Here is a 22,719-nt window from a genome sequence, read left to right as displayed (position 1 = left end):
GAAAGGACAGTCTTTTCAATAAATGTTGCTACCCAGGGAGATCAGCTCGGTACTTTGTGACCGCCTGGAGGGGTGGGATAGGGAGGGAGGGAGGGAGACGCAAAAGGGAGGGGATATGGAAACATATGTATATGTATAACTGATTAAATTTGTTATAAAGCAAAAAAATAAAATAAATTAAAAAATAAAAAATAAAAAAAAATAAATGTTGCTACCATATGCTGCAGAAATCCCTCCTGCTCAGGGAAGGTCATTCTTTTGTTTTATTCAGGACTTCAACTGATCGGATGAGGCCCACACATATTTTGGATGGCAATCTGCTTTACTCCAAGTCCACTGATTTAAATGTTAACTTTAACCATATATCTGATAAGGAACTAATATCCAAAATATTCAGTGAACTTCTACAACTCAATAACAAAAATACAAATCATCCAATTAAAAATGGGCTAAGGACTTGAATAGACATTTCACCAAAGAAGATACACAAATAGCTTACAGGTATATGAAAAGGTGCTTGTCATCACTAATCGTCAGGGAAATGCAAATCAAAACTACACTGAGATATCACCTCATACCTGTTAAGATGGCTATTATTAAAAAAAAAAGCTAGCAAGTGTTTTTGAGGATGTGGATAAATTGGAATCCTTGTACAATGTTACTGGGAATTTTAAATGGCACAGCTGCTATGGAAAACAGTATGGAGGTTCCTCAAAAACTAAAAAATAGAAGTACCATATGATCCAACAATCCCACTTCTAGGTATATATCCAAAATCATCAAAATCAGAATCTCAAAGAGATACTGTAAGTCCCCTACATACAAACCTTCAAGTTGCGAATTTTCACAGATGTGAACGTGTATTCACATGTCCAATCACATAAATTAGTACAGGTACCTGGGGTACATTTTCACGTGTGTGCATCCTCTAAAAGTGGTTGTGCTTTTATGTACTGTACAGTACTGTGTAGAGTACACTAGTACAGTATCTTCATTTCAAGCTCAGGATGTCTGGAAGCAAGCGTAAAAGCAGCATTGATGTAACTGGTACTACTATACTTTTCAAGGTACTGTACTGTAAGATTAAAAATGTTTTCTTTATTTTTTGTGTTTGTTATGTATTATTTGTGTGAAAATTATTATAAACCTATTACAGTACAGTACTATATAGAGAGTGTGTTAGTTGCATAGCTAAGCTAAATTTGTTGGATATACGAACAAATAGGACTCACGAATGCACTCTTAGAACAGAACTCGTTCATATGTAGGATACTTGCTGGTACCTGCACTACCATTGTCATTGCAACATTATTAATAATAGCTAAGCTATGTGAACAATCTAAGTGTCCATCAGTGTATGATTTGATAAAGAAAATAAATGTGGTATATTCATATTATGGAAATATTATTCAGCATCAACAAAGAAGGAAATCCTGCCATATGCATTCATATGGATGAACCTGGAGAACATTAAGCTAAGGGAAATAAGCCAATTACAGAAAGACAAGTACTACATGATTCCACTTATATGAGATATCTATTATAAAATAAACTCCTACGGCAGAGAGTAAAATGGTAATTGCCACTATTGTAAGTAGTGCTGCTATAAACATTGGGGTGCAGGCATTTTTCGAATTAGAGTTTTCTCTGGATATATGCCCAGGAGTGGGATTTAAGGATCATATGGTAACTCTATTTTTAGTTTTTTAAGGAACCTCCATAGTGGTTGCATCAACTTACATTCCCACTTCCAGTGTAGGAAGGTTCCCTTTTCTCCACATCCTCTGCAGCATTTATTTTCTGTAGACTTTTTAATGATGGCCTTTCTGGCTGGTGTGAGGTGATATATTGTAAATTAACTATACTTCAATAAAAAAATATAAGAACAAGAAAAAAAGAATGCTATAATACAAATGAATAATGCATTTGAGGAGCTTATTAATAGACTGGACTGAGCTAAGAATAGAACCTCTGAACTAGATGATATATCAATAGAATCCTCAAAAAATGAAAAGTAAAGAGAACAAAGACTGGAAAAAATAGAAAACCAAGGACTATGGGACAACTACAAATGCCATATCATTCGCATAAGGCTAATACCAGAAGGAGAAGAGACAAAGAAACAGAAGAAATATTTGATATATTAATGACTGAGAATTTCCTTATATTAATGTAAGGCAGCAAACCATAGATCCAGGAAGCTCAGAGAAGACCAAGCAGGATAAATGCCCAAAAATTACACCTAGGCATATGATTTTCAAACTACAGAAAATAAAAAATAAAGAAAAAATCCTGAAAGAAGTGAGAGGAAATAAATACCTTACCTATAGAAGAACAAAGATAGGAATTACATCCAACTTCTCCTCAGAAATCATGCAAGCAAGGAGGAGAGTGAAGTGGAATATTTAGTGTTGAGGGAATAAACCCACCAACCTAAAATTCTATACCCTGCAAAATTCTTCAAAAGTGAAAAAGAGGGAAGGGCTTCCCTGGTGGCGCAGTGGTTGAGAGTCCGCCTGCCGACGCAGGGGACACGGGTTCGTGCCCCAGTCTGGGAAGATCCCACATACCATGGAGCGGCTGGGCCCATGAGCCATGGCTGCTGATCCTGTGCGTCCGGAGCCTGTGCTCCACAACGGGAGAGGCCACAACAGTGAGAGGCCCGCGTACCACAAAAAAAAAAAAAAGTGAAAAAGAAAGAATTTCTCAAACAAACGAAACTTCAGGAGACTTGTTTCCAGTGTAGCATTAAAAGAAGTTCTTTAGAGAGAAGGAAAAGAATATGTCAGAAACTTGGATCTACATAAAGTAAGGAAAAACACTGGAGAAGGAATAAGTGAAAGTAAAATAAAAATTTTTATTTTTCTCATTCTTAATTGATCTAGCAGATAACAGTTTGTTCAAAATAATAATACCAAAAATGTATCCCAGTATGCATGCATATATGTATATTTTATGTATATATGTGTATATATATGTGTGTGCTTAGGTATGGTTATATATAAGTGAAGTGGATGACAACAATGATAAAAGGGACAGGAGGAAGAAATTAGGATTATTTTGTCATTATAAGGTATTCACACTACCCATGAAGTGATAAAGTGTTATTTGAAAGTAGACTTGGATTACCTGTAAATATATATATATATATATATATATATATATATATATATATATATCTTGTAATATCCTATAATGGAATATAATCTGAAATATATATATATAAATGAATCACTTTGCTGAACACCTGAAACTAACACACTGTTGTAAATCAACCATACTTCAATAAAAATATGCAATGCCAATTATAATTAGCAACCCCCAAAATGAAATACTTAGATATTAATCTAACAAAATATGTATAAAGTCTACATGAGAAAAACTAAAAAGAAAAACTAAAAACTAAAAAACAAAGATATTAATCTAACAAAATATGTATAAAGTCTACATGAGAAAAACTAAAGTCTACATGAGAAAAACTAAAAATTAAGTAAAGAACTAAATAAATGGAGAGATATTACATGATGATGGATAGGAAAACTCAATATTGTCAAGATGTCTGTTCTTCCCAACATGATCTACAGACTTGATATAGTCCCAGTAAAATTCCAGATAATTTTGTGGGTATGGACAAACTGATTCTAAAGGCAAAGACACAGAAGAACAAAGATGGAAGACTGGGGCTTCCCTGGTGGCTCAGTGGTTGAGAGTTTGCCTGCCGATGCGGGGGACACGGGTTCGTGCCCCGGTCCGGAAGGATCCCACGTGCCGCGGAGCGGCTGGGCCCGTGAACCATGGTCACTGAGCCTGTGCATCCAGAGCCTGTGCTCTGCAACGGGAGAGGCCACACGGTGAGAGGCCCAAGTTTAAAAAAAAAAAAAAAAAAAAAGATGGAAGACTGACACTACCTGCCTTAAGACTTACTATAAAGCTATCATAATCAAGATAGTGTGATGTTGGTGAAAGAATAAATGGATCAGTTGAATAGAAGAGAGAGCCTAGAAATAGACCCACATAAATACAGTCAACGGATGTTTGACAAAGGAGCAAAGACAATAAAATGAAACAAAGACAGGGTTTTTTTTTTTTTCTTTTTCAGTAAATGGTGCTGGAACAGGTGGACATCTACGTGTCAAAAAAAATTTAAAAAAAAGAAATTAGGTAGAGACTTTACAACCTTCAAAAAATTAACTCAAAATGGATCATCTATGGAAACACAAAATGCAAAATTATAAAATTCCTCGACAACAATGTAGGAGAAAACTAGGTTATCTTGGGTATGGTGATGACATTTTATTTTTTAATTTTTTAACATCTTTATTGGAGTATAATTGCTTTACAATGGTGTGTTAGTTTCTACTTTATAACAAAGTGAATCAGTTATACATATGTCCCCATATCTCTTCCCTCTTGTGTCTCCCTCCCTCCCACCCTCCCTATCCCACCCCTCTAGGTGGTCACAAAGCACCGAGCTAATCTCCCTGTTTGGTAGTGTATATATGTCCATGACACTGTCTCACTTTGTCCCAGCTTACCCTTCCACCTCCCTGTATCCTCAAGTCCATTCTTTAGTAGGTCCGCATCTTTATTCCCATCTTGCCCCTAGGTTATTCATGACTTTTTTTTTTAGATTCCATATATATATGTTAGCATATGGCATTTGTTTTTCTCTTTCTGACTTACTTCATTCTGTATGACAGTCTCTAGGTCCATCCACCTTACTACAAATTGTTTTACAATGCTGTGATAGTTTCTGATGTACAATGAAGTGAATCGGCTATATGTATACATATATACCCTCCATCTTGGACCTCCCTCCCACCCCCCATCCCACTCATCTAGGTCATCACAGAGCACCAAGCTGAGTTCCCTGTGCTATACACCAGGTTCCCACTAGCTATATATTTTACATATGGTAGTGTATATATGTCAATCCTAATATCCCAATTTGTCCCACCTTCCCCTTCCCCCACTGTGTCCACATGTCTATTCTCTACGTCTGCATCTCTATTCCTGCCCTGGAAATAGGTTCATCTGTACCATTTTTCTAGATTCCACATATATGTGTTAATATACAATATTTCTTTTTTTCTTTCTTACTTCACTCTGTATGACAGACTCTAGGTCAATCCACATCTCTACAAAGACTCAATTTCGTTCCTTTTATGGCTGAGTAATACTCCGATTATATAAGCACAACATCTTCTTTATCTGTTCATCGGTCACTGGACATTTAGGTTGTATCCATGTCCTGGCTAGCGTAAATAGTGCTGCAATGAACACTGGAATACGTGTGTCATTTTTTCTTTACATCTTTATTGGAATATAATTGCTTTACAATGTTGTGTTAGTTTCTGCTGTACAACAAAGTGAATCAGCTATATGTATACATATATCCTCATACCCCCTCCCTCTTGTGCCTCCCTCCCAAACTCCATATCCTACCCTTCTAGGTGGTCACAAAGCACTGAGCTGATCTCCCTGTGCTATGCAGCTGCTTCCAATTAGCTATCTATTTTACATTTAGTAGTGTACATATCTCAATACTGCTCTCTCACTTTTCCCCAGCTTCCCCTTTCCCCCTACCCATGTCCTCAAGTCCATTCTCTAAATCTGCATTTTAATTCCTGTCCTGCCACTAAGTTCATGAGACCATTTTTTGTTTAGACTCCATATATATGTGTTAGCATACAGTATTTGTTTTTCTCTTTCTGACATACTTCACTCTGTATGACAGACTCTAGGTCCATCCACCTCATTACAAAGAACTCAATTTCACTTCTTTTTATGACAGAGTAATATTCCATTGTATATATGTGCCACATCTTTATCCAGTCATCTGTTGATGGACACTTAGGTTGCTTCCATGTCCTGGCTATTGTAAATAGTGCTACAATGAACATTGTGGTACATAACTCTTTTTGAAGTATGGTTTTCTCAGTGTATATACCCAGTAGTGGGATTGCTGGATTGCATGGCAGTTTTATTTTTAGTTTTTTAAGGAACTTCCATACTGTTCTCCATAGTGGCTGCAACAATTTATATTCCCACCAACAGTGCAAGTGGGTTCCCTTTTCTCCACACCCTCTCCAGCATTTATTGGTTTTGGATTTTTTGATGATGGCCATTCTGACTGGTATGAGGAGATACCTCATTGTGGTTTTGATTTGCATTTCTCTAATGATTAGTGATGCTGAGCATCCTTTCATGTGTTTCTTGGCATCTGAATATCTTCTTGGAGAAATGTCTATTTAGGTCTTCTGCCCATTTGTGGATTGGGTTGTTTTTTGATGTTGAGCTGTATGAGCTGATTGCATATTTTGGAGATTAATCCTTTGTCAGTTGCTTCGTTTGAAAATATTTTCTCCCATTCTGAGGGTTGTCTTTTCGTCTTGTTTATGGTTTCTTTTGCTATGCAAAAGCTTTTAAGTTTCATTAGGTCTCATTTGTTAATTTTTTATTTTATTTCCATTTCTCTAGGATGTGGGTCAAAAAGGATCTTGCTGTGATTTATGACATAGAGTGTTATGCCTAGGTTTTCCTCTAGTAATTTTATAGTTTCTGGACTTAAATTTAGCTCTTTAAGCCATTGTGAGTTTAATTTTGTGCATGGTGTCAAGAAGTGTTCTAATTTCATTCTTTTACATGTAGTTGTCCAGTTTTCCATGCACCACTTATTGAGGAGGCTGTCTTTTCTGCATTGTATATTCTTGTCTCCTTTATCAAAAATAAGGTGACCATATGTGTGTGGGTTTAATCTCTGGGCTTTCTATCCTGTTCCATTGATCTATATTTCTGTTTTTGTGCCAGTACCATACTGTCTTGATTACTGTAACTTTGTAGTATTGTCTGAAGACCGGGAGCCTGATTCCTCCAGCTCTGTATTTCTTTCTCAAGATTGTTTTGGCTATTCAGGGTCTCTTATGTTTCCATACAAATTGTAAAAATTCTTGTCCTAGTACTGTGAAAAATGCCACTGGTAGATTGATAGGGATTTCATTGAATCTGTAGATTGCTTTGGGTAGTAGAGTCATTTTCACAATATTGATTCTTCCAATCCAAGAACATGGTATATCTCTATCTGTCTGTATCATCTTTGATTTCTTTCATCAGTGTCATAGTTCTCTGCATACAGGTCTTTTGTCTCCTTAGTTAGGTTTATTCCTATGTATATTATTCTCTCTGTTGCAATGGTAAATGGGAGTGCTTCCTTAATTTCTCTTTCAGATTATTCATTGTTCGTGTATAGGAATGCAAGAGACTTCTGTGCATTAATTTTGTATCCTGCTACTTTACCAAATTCATTGATTATCTCTAGTACTTTTCTGTTAGCAGCTTTAGGGTTCTCTATGTATAGTATCATGTCATCTGCAAACAGTGACAGTTTTACTTCTTCTTTTTCAAGTTAGATTCTTTTTTTTCTGTTTCTTCTCTGATTGCCATGGCTATGACTTCCAAAACTGCATTGAATAAGAGTGACGTGAGTGAACATCTTTGTCTTGTTCCTGATCTTAGAAGAAAAGCTTTCAGTTTTTCACCATTGAGAATGATGTTTTCTGTGGGTTTGCCATATATGGCCTTTACTGTGTTGATGTAGGTTCCCTCTATGCTCACTTTCTGGAAATTTTTTTATCATAAATGGGTGTTGAATTTTGTCAAAACCTTCTTCTACATCCACTGAGATAATCATATGGGTTTTATTCTTCAGTTTGTTAATATGGTGTATCACATTGACTGATTTACATATATTAAAGAACCTTGGATCCCTGGGATAAATCCCACTTGATCTTGGTGTATGATACTTTAAATGTGTTGTTGGATTCTGTTTGTTAGTTATTTGTTGAGTATTTTTGTGTCTATGCTCATCATTCATACTGGCCAGTAATTTTCTTTTTTGTGTGATATCTTTGTCTGGTTTTGGTATCAGGGTGATGGTGTCTTTGTAGAATAAATTTGGGAGTGTTCCTCCTTCTCGAATTTTTTGTAAGAATTTGAGAAGGATAAGTGTTAGCTCTTCTCTAAATGTTTGATAGAATTTGCCTGTGAAGCCATCTGGTCCTGGACTTTTGTCTGTTGGCAGATTTTTATTCACAGTTTCAATTTCATTACTTGTGATTGGTTTGTTCAAATTATCTATTTCTTCCTGGTTCAGTCTTAGAAGGTTGTACTATTCTAAGAGTTTGTCCATTTCTTCCAGGTTGTCCATTTTATTGGCATATTGTTGTTTGTAGTAGTCTCTTATGATCCTTTGTATTTCTGTTGTGTCCATTGTAACTTCTCCTTTTTCATTTCTAATTTTATTGATTTGAGTGCTCACCCTTTTTTTCTTGATGAATCTGGCTAAAGGTTTATCAGTTATGTTTTTGCTCAAAGAACCAGCTTTTAGTTTCATTGATCTTTGTCATCATTTTCTTCTTCTGTATTTCATTTATTTCTGTTCTGGTCTTTATGATTTCTTTCCCTCTACTAACTTTGGGTTTTGTTTGTTCTCCTTTCTCTAGTTGATTTAGTTGTAAAGTTAGGTTATTTATTTGAGATTTTTCTTGTTTCTTGAGGTAAGATTGTATTGTAAAAACTTCCCTCTTAGAGCTGCTTTTCCTGCATCCCATAGGTTTTGGGTCATTGTGTTTTCATTGTCATTTGTTTCTAGGTATTTTCTGATTTCCTCTTTGATATCTTCAGTGATCTATTGGTTATTTAGTAACATTTTGTTTAGCCTCCATGTGTTTGCATTCTTTGCAGTTTTCTTCCAGTAATTGATTTCTAATCTCATAGGCTTGTAGTTGGAAAAGATCCTTGATATGATTTTCTACTTTCTTATATTTACAGGGGCTTGATTTGTGACCCAAGATGCAATCTATCCTGGAGAATGTTCCATATGAACTTGAGAAGATAGTGTATTTTGCTGCTTTCACATGGAATGTCCTATAAATATCAATTAAGTCTAGCTGGTCTAATGTGTTATTTAAGGCTGGTGTTTCCTTATTGATTTTCCTTCTGGATGATCTGTCCATTGATATAAGTGGAGTGTTAAAGTCCCCCACTATTATTATGTTACTGTTGATTTCCCCTTTCATGACTGTTAACATTTGCCTTATGTATTGAGGTGCTCCTATGTTGGGTGCATAAATATTTACAATTGTTATATTGTCTTCTTGGATTGATCCCTTGATCATCATGTAGTGTCCTTCCTTGTCTCCTGTGACATTCTTTATTTTAAAGTCTATTTATCTGTTATGTGTACTGCTACTCTTTCTTTTGTTTTCCATTTGCATGGAATATCTTTTCCTTCCCCTCACTTTCACTCTGTATGTGTCCCTAGGTCTGAAGTGGGTCTCTTGTAGACAGCATATATGTGGGTCTTGTTTTTGTATCCATTCAGCTAGTCTGTTTCTTTTGGTTAGAGCATTTAATCCATTTATTTTTAAGGTAACTATCAGTATGTATGTTCTTATTACCATTTTCTTAATTGTCCTAGTTTTGTTTTGTAGGGTTTTTTCCTCTCTTGTGTTTCCCACCTAGAGAAGTTCCTTTAGCATTTGTTGTAGAGCTGTTTTGGTGGTGCTGAATTCTCTTAGCTTTTGCTTGCCTGTAGCGCTTTTGATTTCTCCATTGAATCTGAATGAGATCTTTGCTGGGTAGATCTTGGTAGTACTCTTGTTTGTAGATTTTCCCCTTTCATCACTTTAAATAAGTCCTGTCACTCTCTTCTGGCCTGCTATTACAAAACTAAACATTCTCCTACCATATGATCCACCAATTGCACTCCTTGGTACTTTCCCAAAGGAGCTGAAAACTTATGTCCACACGAAAACCTGCACAGGGATGTTTATATCCACTTTATTCATAATTGCCAAAACTTGGAGGCAGCCAAGATATTCTTCTGTAGGTGAATGGATAAATAAACTTTGGTACATCCAGACAGTAGAATATTATTCAATGCTAAAAAGAAATGAGCTATCAAGCCATGAAAAGACATGGAGGAATTTTATCTGCACACTACTAAGTGGAAGAAGTCAATCCGAAAAGACTATATCAGCTGATAACATTATGGGGATTCCATTGTATGTTGTTTTTGCTTTTCCCTTGCTGCTTTTAATATTTCTCAGTGTATTTAATTTCTGTTAGTTTGATTAAAATATTTCTCAGCATGTTTCTCCTTGGGTTTATCCTGTATGGGATGCTCTGCACTTCCTGGACTTGGGTAACTATTTCCTTTCTCATGTTAGGGAATTTTTTGACTATAATCTCTCCAAATATTTTCTTAGACCCTTTCTCTTTCTCATCTTCTTCTGGGACCTCTATAATTCTAATGTTGTTGCATTTAATCTTGTCCCGGAGGTCTCTGGTACTGTCCTTTCTTTTTATTCTTTTTTCTTTGTTCTGCTCCACAGCAGTTATTTCTACCATTGTATATTCCAGCTCACTCATCCATTCTTCTGCCTCAGTTGTTCTTCTATTGATTCCTTCTAGTGTACATTTAACTTCAGTTTTTGTGTTGTTCATCACTGATAGTTTGCTCTTTAGTTCTTCTAAGTCCTTGTTAAACACTTCTTGTACCTTCTCAATCAGTGCCTCTACTCTGCTTCTGAAATCTTGGATCATCTATACTATCATTACTCTGAATTCTTTTTCAGGTAGATTGCCTGTTTCCTCTTCATTTATTTCTGTCTTGTAGGTTTTTACTTTGCTCCTTCATCTGTAAAGTGTTTCTCTGTCATCTCATTTTGTCTAAGTTCCTGATTTTTTGGTCTCCTTTCTACAGGCTGCAGGGTCTTAGTTCCTCTTCTGTTGTATGTCCCCTGGTGAATGAGGTTGGTCCAGGGGCTTGTGTAAGCTTCCTGGTGGGGGGTACTTGTGCCTGCACTCTGGTGGGTGGAGCTGAGTCTTGTCTCCCGATTGGCAGGGCCACGTCAGTTGGTGTGTTTTGGGGTGTTTGTGAGCTTAGTACAACCTTAGGCAGCCTGTCTGCTGGTGGGTGGGTGTGTCTTCTTGTCTTGCTGGTTGTTTAGCCTGAGATGTCCAACACTGGAGCATGCAGGTAGTTGGGTGGAGCCAGGTCTTGGTGTTGAGATGGATAACTGCAGGAGAGCGCACGCCAATTAATATTCCCTGGCCCCAGGAATTCTCTGGTGCTCCAGCATCCTGAACTCAGAGCGCCCATCCTGGAGGCCCAGGCCCAACCCCTGGCTGGGGAACCAAGAGCCCACAGGCTGCACAATATGGGCAGAGAAAGAAGAAAGAAAATTTTAAAAAAAAGGAAAAGAAAACAGACATACAAAACCCAAGACAAATAGCAAAAACAAAAACAAACAGAAACAATAACAATAGGACACACACAAAAAAGGAAGAAAGAAAACAAACAGAAACACCAAATCCAAGACAAATGATAACAACAAAACCAAACTAACAGAAAAAAACAAAGAAGCAGACAGAAAAGGAAAAAAAGAGAAAAAACAAACCAGAGAACTCAAAACTGAGAACAATCAATAAGGACTAAACTAACAAAAACAAAAAATGAAAAATAAAGCAAAACCAGAATGCAAAACAAAACAACAAAGAAAACATAACACATAAAAATGATTAAAAATAAAAACGCAAAGAACAAAAAGAAGAAAACAATACACCATATTAACAAATTGAAGAATAAAAATCGTATGATCACCTCAATAGATTCAGAAAAAGCTTTTGACAAAATTCAACACCCATTTATGATAAAAAAAAACTCTACAGAAAGTGGGCATAGAGGTAACCTACCTCAACATGATAAGGATATATGCGACAAATCCACAGCAAACATCATTCTCAAGAGTGAAAAACTGAAACCATTTCCTCTAAGATCAGGAACAAGGCAAGGATGTCCACTCCCGTCACTAGTATACAACATAGTTTTGGAAGTCCTAGCTATGGCAATCAGAGAAGAAAAAGAAATAAAAGGAATCCAAATTGGAAAAGAAGTAAAACTGTCGCTCTTTGCAGATGACATGATACTATACATACATAATCCTAAAGATGCCACCAGAAAACTATTAGAGCTAATCAATGTATTCGGTAAAGTTTCAGGATACAAAATTAATGCACAGAAATCTCTTGCATTCCTATACAATAACAATGAAAGTTCAGAAAGAGAAATTAAGGAAACAATCCCATTCACCATTGCAACAAAAAGAATAAAATACCTAGGAATAAACCTACCTAAGGAGGTAAAAACCTGTACTCAGAAAATTATGACACTAATGAAAGAAATCAAAGATGACACAAACAGATGGAGAGATAGACAATGTTCTTGGATTGAAAGAATCGATATTATGAAAATGACTATACTACCTAAAGCAATCTACAGATTCAATACAATCCCTATCAAACTACCAATGGCATTTTTTACAGAACTGGAAGAAAAAATCTTAAAATTTGTATGGAGACACAAAATACCTGAATAGCTGAAGCAATCTTTTTTTTAAACATCTTTATTGGGGTATAGTTGCTTTAAAATGTTGTGTTAGTTTCTGCTGTATAACAAAGTGAATCAATTATGTTTACATATGTCCCCATATCACTCCTTCTTGCACTTCCCTCCCAAACTCCCTATCCCACCCCTCTAGGTAGTCACAAAACACTGAGCTGATCTCACCATGCAATGAAGCTGCTTTCCACTAGCTATCTATTTTACATTTGGTAGTGTATATATGTCAATGCCACTCTCTTATTTCATCCCAGCTTACCCTTCCCACTGCCCATGTCCTCAAGTCCATTCTCTCCATCTGCATCTTTATTCCTGTCCTGCTCTTACGTTCTTCAGAACCATTTTCTTTTTTTTTTAGATTCCATATATACGTGTTAGCATACAGTATTTGTTGTACTCTTTCTGACTTATTTCACTCAGTATGACAGATTCTAGGTCCATCCACCTCACTACAAATAACTCAATTTCATTTCTTTTTATGGCTGAGTAATATTTCATTGTGTATATGTGCCACATCTTCTTTGATGGGCACTTAGGTTGCTTCCATGTCCTGGCTATTGTAAATAGTGCTGCAATGAACATTGTGGTACATAACTCTTTTTGAATTATGGTTTTCTCTGTGTGTATGCCCAGTAGTGGGATTGCTGGGTCATATGGTAGTTCTATTTTTAGTTTTTTAGGGAACTTCCATACTATTCTCCATAGTGGCTGTATCAATTTACATTTCCACCTACAGTGCAAGGGGGTTCCCTTTTCTCCACACCCTCTCCAGGATTTATTGTTTGTAGATTTTTTGATGATGACCATTCTGACTGGTGTGAGGTGATACCTCACTGTGGTTTTGATTTACATTTCTCTAATGATTAGTGATGTTGAGCATCCTTTCATGTGTTTGTTGGCCATCTGTATATCTTGTCCAGTCCCTTTTTTGATTCCTCTTTTCTTTTTTTCTTTCTTTCATCCTACCCAGTTGCAAGGGAATTTTTCTTGTCCTTTTAGGTGTTTGAAGTCTTCCGCTAATGTTTTTCAGGTGCTCTGTGAGAACTGTTCCATTTGTAGATGTATTCTTTTTTTTTTTTTTTTTCTTTTTGCGGTATGCGGGCCTCTCACTATTGTGGCCTCTCCCGTTGCGGAGCACAGACTCCGGATGCGCAGGCCCAGCGGCCATGGCTCACGGGCCCAGCCGCTCCGCGGCATATGGGATCCTCCCAGACCGGGGCACGAACCCGTATCCCCTGCATCGGCAGGCGGACTCTCAACCACTGCGCCACCAGGGAGGCCCTGTAGATGTATTCTTGATGTACTTGTGAGGAGAGATGAACTCTGCATCCTCCTATTCTGCCATCTTGACTCCTCCCCATGAGGACCTTGTTGTTTATCCACCCTACATATAATAGTTTACATCTGCTAATTCCAAACTCCCAATACTTCCTTCCCCCAACTCCCCTCCTCCATGATGACCATAAGTCTGTTCTCTATGTCTGTGAGTCTGTTTGTCTTTTGTAGATACATTCATTTGTGTCATATTTTAAATTCCTCATATAAGTGATATAATATGATATTTGGCTTTCTCTGTCTGACTTACATCACTTATATGATAATCTCTACATCCATCCATGTTGCTGCAAATAGCATTATTTCATTCTTTTTTACAGCTGAGTAATATTTCATTCTGTATGTGTGTATATATATATCATATATATTAATATATAATGTATATATTAATATATATAATATATAATATTTATATTAGATATATATACACACCACGTGTTCTTTTTCCATTCATCTGTCAATGGACATTTAGGTTGCTTCTGTGTCTTGGCTACTATAAACATTGCTGCTATGCACATTGTGGAGCATGTATGTTTTTGACTTAGAGTTTTCATATTTTCCATATATATGCCCAGAAGTAGGATTGCTGGATCATATGGTAACTCTATTTGTAGTTTTTTAAAGGAACCTCTGCACTATTCTGCATAGTGGCTGTATTAATTTACATTCCCACAAAGAGTGTAGGAGTGTCCCCTTTTCTCTACACCTTCTCCTGACTTTATTGTTTGTAGATTTTTTTTCACTCATTCATCAACTATTTATTTATTTATTTACTAGTTTGCTTTTTTTTTAGATTCCACATATAAGTGATAAAATACAATATTTGCATTTCTCTATCTGGCTTATTTTACTAAGTATAATACCCTCCAAATCCATCCATGTTGTTGCCAATGGCAAAATTTCACTCTTTTTTGTGGCTGAGTAATATTCCATTGCATGTATATACTACATCTCTCTCTCTCTCTTTTTTTTAACATCTTTATTGGAGTATAATTGCTTTACAATGTTTGTAGATTTTTTGATGATGGCCATTCTGTCTGGTGTGAGGAGATACCTCATTGTAGTTTTGATTTGCATTTTTCTAATGATTAGTGATGTTGAGCATCCTTTCTTGTGTTTCTTAGCAATCTGTATATCTTCTTTGGAGAAATGTCTATTTAGGTCTTCTGCCTACTTTTGGATTGGGTTGTTTGTTTATTTGCTGTTGAGCTGTATGAGCTGCTTGTATATTTTGGAGATTAGTCCTTTGTCAGTTTCTTTGTTTGCAAATATTTTCTCCCATTCTGAGGGTTGTCTTTTCTTCTTGTTTATGGTTTCTTTTGCTATGCAAAAGCTTTTAAGTTTCATTAGGTCCCATTTGTTTATTTTTGCTTTTATTTCCATTTCTCTAGGATGTGGGTCAAAAAGGATCTTGCTGTGATTTATGTCATAGAATGTTCTGCTTAAGTTTTCCTCTAGGAATTTTTTAGTTTCTGGCCTTACATTTAGCTCTTTAAGCCATTGTGAGTTTCATTTTGTGTATGGTGTTAGGAAGTGTTCTAATTTCATTCTTTTACATGTAGCTGTCCTGTTTTCCCAGCACCTTACTGAAGAGATTGTCTTCTCTCCATTGTATATTCGTTCCATCTTTCTTGTAGATTAATTGACTATAAGTGCGTGGGTTTATTTCTGGGCTGTAGATGTGTTTTTGATGTGTCCTTGGGGGGATGTGAGCTTCACTTCCTCCTACTCTGTCATCTTGGACTCCTTCCTTGAACATTTTTTATTAATTGAGAGAGTCTGGTGGTCTTTGGTGGCCTAGCCATACATCCTAGAGTGATAAATGAGACCTTTACAGAATTAAACACACAATGCTGTGCCCTTTCGTTACAGTAGCTGGTAAAATAAACATCATTGGGTACTGATTGGCAACACTGATAAATTCACTTTTTAGTTCTCTGAGATTTGTTGTAGATTACATCAAGTTTTCTACATAGACAGTCATGTCATCTGTGGATAAAGACAGTTTTAGTTATTCCTTTCCAATCTATGTGTCTTTTTTTGGTTTTATTGCAATTGCTATGACTTCCAGTGCAATGCTGTAAAGAAATCATAAAAGACATCATATTTGCCTTGTTACCAATCTTTGGGAGAAAGCTTCAATAATTTACTTTTAATTATGATGATAACTGTAGGCTTTTTAGATGATCTTTATCAGGTTAAGGAACTCCCTTTAATTCATAGTTTTCTAAGATTTTTCATTATGAATGGTATTAGATTTTCTCAAATGCTTTTTTGACACCTCTTGAGATAATCACATTTTCCCTCCATTATTCTATTTATATTGTGAATTACATTGATTTATTTTTGAAATGTCCATTCAACTTTGCATTCCAATTCACCTCCTGTTACTCCCTTGTCCAAATGTACCTGTAATGAACATGTGCAGCCATCCCCATCTTGAGATAATATGATTTGTTCAAGGGCTCGGACCTCTCAGGAATGAAGGCTTAGGTCATCTAATGAAGTAGATCACCAAGACCTGCAGAGGTAATAGCTTAGGATGAGAGTACTTTTCAATGGATAGTAAATTATGGAGAGGATGAATATCAGTTGTTGCCTAAGGCCAATTGCAGCAATGGAGGCTATAATTCATTTCACAAGCTTCCTTCTTTTTAGTTTCCCTTCAGGAGAAGTGTTTCATAGGAGCCATGGAAGAATTATCTCTGAACATGGATCGAGATGTAGATTAGTGTAACACAGGGGCGGACTGGGTCAATTGTGGGAGTGTGCCCCTTGAATCTTCCTTCAGAGAGAACCTACCACGGGAAGTGTAATTAGCTGGAAACCTCAAGCTGATATACCATCTGCATCCACTTCAGGATTCATGTAGAGGCCACACTATGTACAGTATATGCTCCCAAACTATGACTAATCATGATAGTGGTACTAGAGTTGGGATTTTCCTGCTTAATTTGATTGCTTTTGTGTACAATCTTTGCTCTGGGGCTCGCTGCTGTCTTGACCGAAACTTTCTAAGAGCTGTGCTTCAGCCTAAGGTTCTTCCTAGCCAGTTCTTCTTCCTTTCCTCTCTCTTGTTTCATTGTTAGATATGATCACAGGCTAAGGCTCTCCCTGCCTACTCCTTCTCCTTCCCATTTATTGATCCAGGGCATTTGCTCAACAAATCTCTTGCCCTTATATGTCCATCTTGATGTCTACTTTCTGAAAGACTAACCAACACAATATATCTGACAAAGCATTTGTATACAGATTATTAAAAAACTTCTAGAACAACAATGAAAGAAAACAGTCATATCCCCTGTCAAAATGGGCAAACGACTTGAACAGACACCTTACAATGAAAATATAAATGAATGTATACACAAAGATTGTACAATGAATATTCAGAGCAACTTTATTAAAAAAGCTAAAATGTATAAAAATCCTAAATGTCCATCAAGGGGATAGTGGATAAGCAATGCATGGAATATTAATAGAGTGAAATACTCCTCAGCAATAAAAGTCTAAGTAAAAGAACATGAGCATAGATTATGATTTTATTTATATGAAGGTTGAGGACAAGCAAGTCTAATCTATGGTGATAAATCATAATGGAGGTTGGTTGACTCTGTAAGAACATAAAGTAACCTTCTGGGATGATGGAACTGTTGTTAGAGGTGTGGATTATACAGGTGTAACCATTTGTCAGAAGTTAAATTGTACCCTTAGGATTTTTGCAGTTATGTACTTCAATACCCCAAATAAAAAATTAACATATATTGATATATATTGTTAATATATACTAATGTATATTGGTGGATTTGTTTCTCACTGTGGTATGTAATAGCAAATCAGAAACTACATTGTGTGTGTCCTAGGCTTGAGCAAATGAGTAAAGAAATTGAGGAACATGTGAGCTAGGATTCTTACTTTTGGAGAACAGAGCCACAGATATGGAAGGGAAGTATTGATTGTTTCTCGTAGGCCATTGAAATTTGAGGTATTAATGTGACCGCATAGTTTTTAATAAATGGCTTTGGGTAATTTCCTTCCACATAGATCTGGAGTGGCCTGTGACTTACTTGAACCAATATAATGTCACATTCTGGGACTTCGGAGTCCACACCTTAGAAAGGCATGGAAGTTTTCCTTTTAGTTCTTGTGGTGGCCTCAAGATACCATGTAAGAATTCTGAATATGCCACAGGAAAGACAAGGTAGAAAGGCTACATGGAGAGGCAAGGCCCTGAAACTACATAGTGTATCCATTCCAGCATCCCAGCATCCCAGTTGGGCCTTTGGATAAGTTTAGCCCCAGCTGCCGTCTCACTGTAACAGTATAAGAGATTCCAAGTAAGACTAGCAGAAGAACTGCTTACTTTAGCCCAGCAAACCAAAAGAACCATGTTGGTCGTTTGAAGCCAATTATTTTTGAAGTGGTTTGTATTGTAGTAATAGGTTATTTAAAATGATACAGCTCATAAGATAAAATGTAAACAATTAATGAATTTGAGGGAAGGGTTATATGGGAGTTCCTATTGCAACTTTTCTATGTATTTGAAGTTACATGAAAAATAAAGTAAATTAAAGCCATACAATATTGAATTATGACAATAGTTTTTCTGAAACAGATCTTTAGACATACTGGATTAAAAATATAGAAAAAGACCCTCCAAAAATTTTCGAGAGAATCCCATTTTTTATTAATATAACACTGTAAGTTTGATGAATAATTATTTATAAATACAACATTAATTTAGAATTATGCATAAACAAATTGGTTTTAAAATCCTTAAAATGTGGGATAAATTTTCTTTAAATGCCAAAAAGAGGGAAAGGAAAAAACAGGGCACAAAACCAGATGCAAAAACACTCAAATGATAGTTGAATTTGGGGAAAATTTTAAGGAGAATTGTTCACTAGGCAAACTGGTTTTGGAAAGGCAGGCTTTAAATAAAGTGGTTTTCATTTAATTAGATTTAGATTAATTTTAAAGAAACATTTAGATGAACTGATGTAGAAGCTCAGGCCATATCAGGAGCTTCTCCAGCATTCTACTTTCCTGATTCTATGGGGCGTGAAGAATACCACTTGCTCTTATAATTCAAACTTGCTAACTCCTATACATTTTCCAGGTTTCAGAAAAAAAAAAAAAACCTAAGCAGTTGTATAGGTTTTCATTTAAATTGTTCTTGGGTAAGAGCAGTTTTTTAGGAGGGGGGAGGTCATGCCTGTGAATATAGGCCTATAATTTTCTACCTTTACTTCTCCATTTGAGTAATGGCAGCCGTCAGCTGGGCATGTAGTTTCATGTTCTTCTCAAAGGCTGAGTTGTTAAAATGTAGAAGGTAAAGTAGAACAATTTCAGCAACCATAGTCTATAGTTGGAAGGGCTCAAAGGAAGGCCAGAGGAACTGATGGCAGGCTCAAGGAGTCTGCCCAATTTTACTTCTGTACTCCAGGCAGGAAAAGAGCCCAGCTGGATAGTAAACCTGGGCAAGGAAGGGTAAGGGGCTGGGCACCTTGTTCTTGTAGGTTCAGATTAAGACTGGGTTATGAAAGCAAGAAAATATAGTACAAAACCAAAGCCAAGTTCACTGAATAGGACATTTAAGTGGTGAGTTGAGAAGCTTAGCCAGCCCGTAATTTGAAAGCAAACCCAATTGGGTAACCAGTCAAAAAACCAAGACACTTATAGTTGGCAGAACTCAACTAGAGTGGGATTTTCATGAGCCAGAAGCTGATGGAGTAGGGCAGTTGTATGTCCCAAATGGTTAAAGGTTGCCTCAGAAATAGACTTAAATGCACCCCTTCCTTCTATTTCCCCCTCTTCAGGTAGAAAAGGTAGGGATTTCTAGTTAGGAGGCTATTGAATTATCAGACAAGAAAAAATAAGGGTCTGAATTGGTTTAATGTGGGATAGAGAGAAGATAGAGTCAAGAAATATTTAATAATTCATTCAACAAATGTTTATTGAGATTCTACTAGATGCCAGGCAGTGTACTAGGCACCAGGGTGAATTTAGATGGTAAAATTAGAGACCAACTGATCATGAGAGCAGAAGGAAGAGAAAGAGTCAAAGATAAAAGGGTTTATAATACAAACTTCTTGGCTTAGCATTCAAGTCTCTTTGAATTCTAAACCCAATTTGCCTTTCTAGCTTTTGATCCTGCTAGTTCCCAAAGTGTACTTTCCATTTGAGTCAGGCTGCTCTTCTAGCTGCTCCCCAAACCCTGAGTACTCACATGCCTCTTTTCTTATGCTGTTCTTGCCACTTTAAATTCCCTTTGCTTCTTTTGCTCCACTTGTCTCAAACTATTTAGTTTTCAGGACCCACCTCAAATGTTTGTTCCTCTATGAAGCCTTCCTGAGAACTGAGATACTTTAGTGATTAAGAACTCATGATTTTGCATTAAATAGATCTTTGTTTGTATCCTGGCTCCATTATTTACTGGCTGTATAATGTCTTCTGAGCCTGTGATTGCTCATTTTTAAGAAGTGAATAATATCTCCCTTGTAGATATTATTGGGCTTCAGTTTTGCCATCTATAAATTTAGACCATGTCTTCAAAGCTGTTCTAGGTTATATATATATATATATATATATATATATATATATATATATATAATCACTTCTTTTTTATTGAAGTATTGTTGATTTACAATATTATATTAGTTTCAGGCATACAACATTGTGACTCAGTGTTTTTATATACTCCATTTAATGTTATTACAAAACAATGGCTACATTTCCCTGTGCTGTACAATATATTCTGTTGCTTATTTATTTTAAACATAGTACTTTGTATCACTTAATCCCATACCCCTAACTGGTTCCTCCTCCCTTCCCTCTCCCCACTGGAAACGATTAGTTTGTTCTCTATATTGTTGAGCCTGTTTCTATTTTGTTGTATACATTCATTTATTTTATATTTTAGATTCCATATATAAGTGTTGTCTTTGTCTGACTTATTTCACTAAGCATAATAATCTCTACATCCATCCAAGTCACTGAAAATGGTAGAATTTTATCCTTTTTCATGGCTGAGTAATATTCCACTGTATATATATGCCATATCTTCTTTATCCATTCATCTGTTGATGGACGTATAGGTTGCTTCTATATCTTGGCAAATGTAAACAATTCTTCTATGAACACTGGGGTGTGTGTACCTTTTTGAATTAGTGTTTTTTATTTTCTTCAGATGTATACAAAGGAGTGGAATTGCTGGATCATATGGTAGTTCCAATTTTAGTTTTTTAGAAACCTCCATACAGTATTCCATAGTGCCTGCACCAATTTACATTCCTACCACTCTTGTCACTTCTACAATATTTAGCATAGTATTGGAAGTCCTTGCCACAGCAATCAGACAAGAAAAAAGAGAAAAAAGAGATAAAAGGCATCCAAACTGGAAGGGAAGAATTAAAACTGCCACTATTTGCAGAAAACATGATTATATATATATATATATATATATATATATATATCCCTAAAGTCTCCACTAAAAAGCAATTAGAAGTAATAAATGAATTCAGTAAAGTTGCAGGATACAAGATTAAAATACAGAAATCTGTTGCTTTTCTTTTTTTAATATATATATTTAAATTTTTTATTTAGTTTTATTTTTGGCTGCGTTGGGTCTTCATTGCTGTTTGTGGGCTTTCTCTAGGTGCAGCAAGCAAGGGCTACTCTTCATTGTGGTGCACAGGCTTCTCACTGAGGTAGCTTCTCTTGTTGTGGACCACGGGCTCTAGGTGCCGAAGCTTCAGTAGTTGCGGCACACGGGCCCTACAGTGTGTGGGCTTCAATAGTTGTGCATGGGTTCAGTAGTTGTGGCACATGGGCTCTAGGATGCATGGGCTTCAGTAGTTGTGACTCATGGGCTCTAGAGTGCAGGCTCAGTAGTTGTGGCACATGGGCTTAGTTGCTCCATGGCATGTGGGTTCTTCCCAGACCAGGGATTGAACCCATGTCCCCTGTATTGGCAGGCAGACTCTTAACCACTGCACCACCAAGGAAGTGCTCTGTTGCTTTATTATACACTAATAATGAGCTACCAGAAGGAGAAAGCAAGAAAACAATCCCACTTAAAATTGCATCAAAAAGAATAAAATACCTAGGAATAAGCTTAACCAAGGAAGTGAAAGACCTATACTCTGAAAAATACAAAACATTGATGAAAGAATTTGCAATTTATACAAGAAATTGAAAGGTATATTGTGTTCTCAGATTGGAAGAATTAATGTTGTTAAAATGTCCATACTACCCAAAGCAACCCACAGATTTAATGCAATCCCTATAAAAATACCCATGACATTTTTCACAGAACTAGAACAAATAATCCTAAAATTTATATGGAACCACAAAAGATGCTGAATTGCCAAGGCAATCTTGAGGAGAAAAACAAAGCTGGAGGTATCATGCTCCCTGACTTCAGACAGTACTACAAAGCTATAGTAATAGAAACAGCATGGTACCAGAACAAAAATAGACACATAGGACAACTGAACAGAATAGAGAGCCCCGAGATAAACCCACACAACTACAGTCAATTAATCTACAACAAAGGAGGCAAGAATATACAATGGAAAAAAGACAGTCCCTTCAAAAATTGGTGCTGGACAGCTACATGTAAAAGAGTGAGATTAGAACATTTCCTCACACCATATACAAAAATAAATGCAAAAAGAATAAAAGAGTTAAGTGTAAGACCTGAAATAACAAAACTTATAGAAGAGAAGATAGGCAGAACACTCTTTGACATAAATCATAGTAGTATTTTGGCGGGTTGGTCCACTAAGACAAAATAAATATTTGTATCATCTTTAATTTTTTTCATCAGTGTCTTATAATTTTCTGCATACAGGTCTTTTCTCTACTTAGGTAGGTTTATTCCTAGATATTTTATTCTTTTTGTTCCAGTGGTAAAGGGGAGT

The sequence above is a fragment of the Mesoplodon mirus genome (assembly GCF_964341445.2).
Source record: "Mesoplodon mirus genome assembly, chromosome: X".
In the NCBI taxonomy this organism is placed as follows: Eukaryota; Metazoa; Chordata; class Mammalia; order Artiodactyla; family Ziphiidae; genus Mesoplodon; species Mesoplodon mirus.
This window is presented reverse-complemented; position numbering follows the sequence as displayed.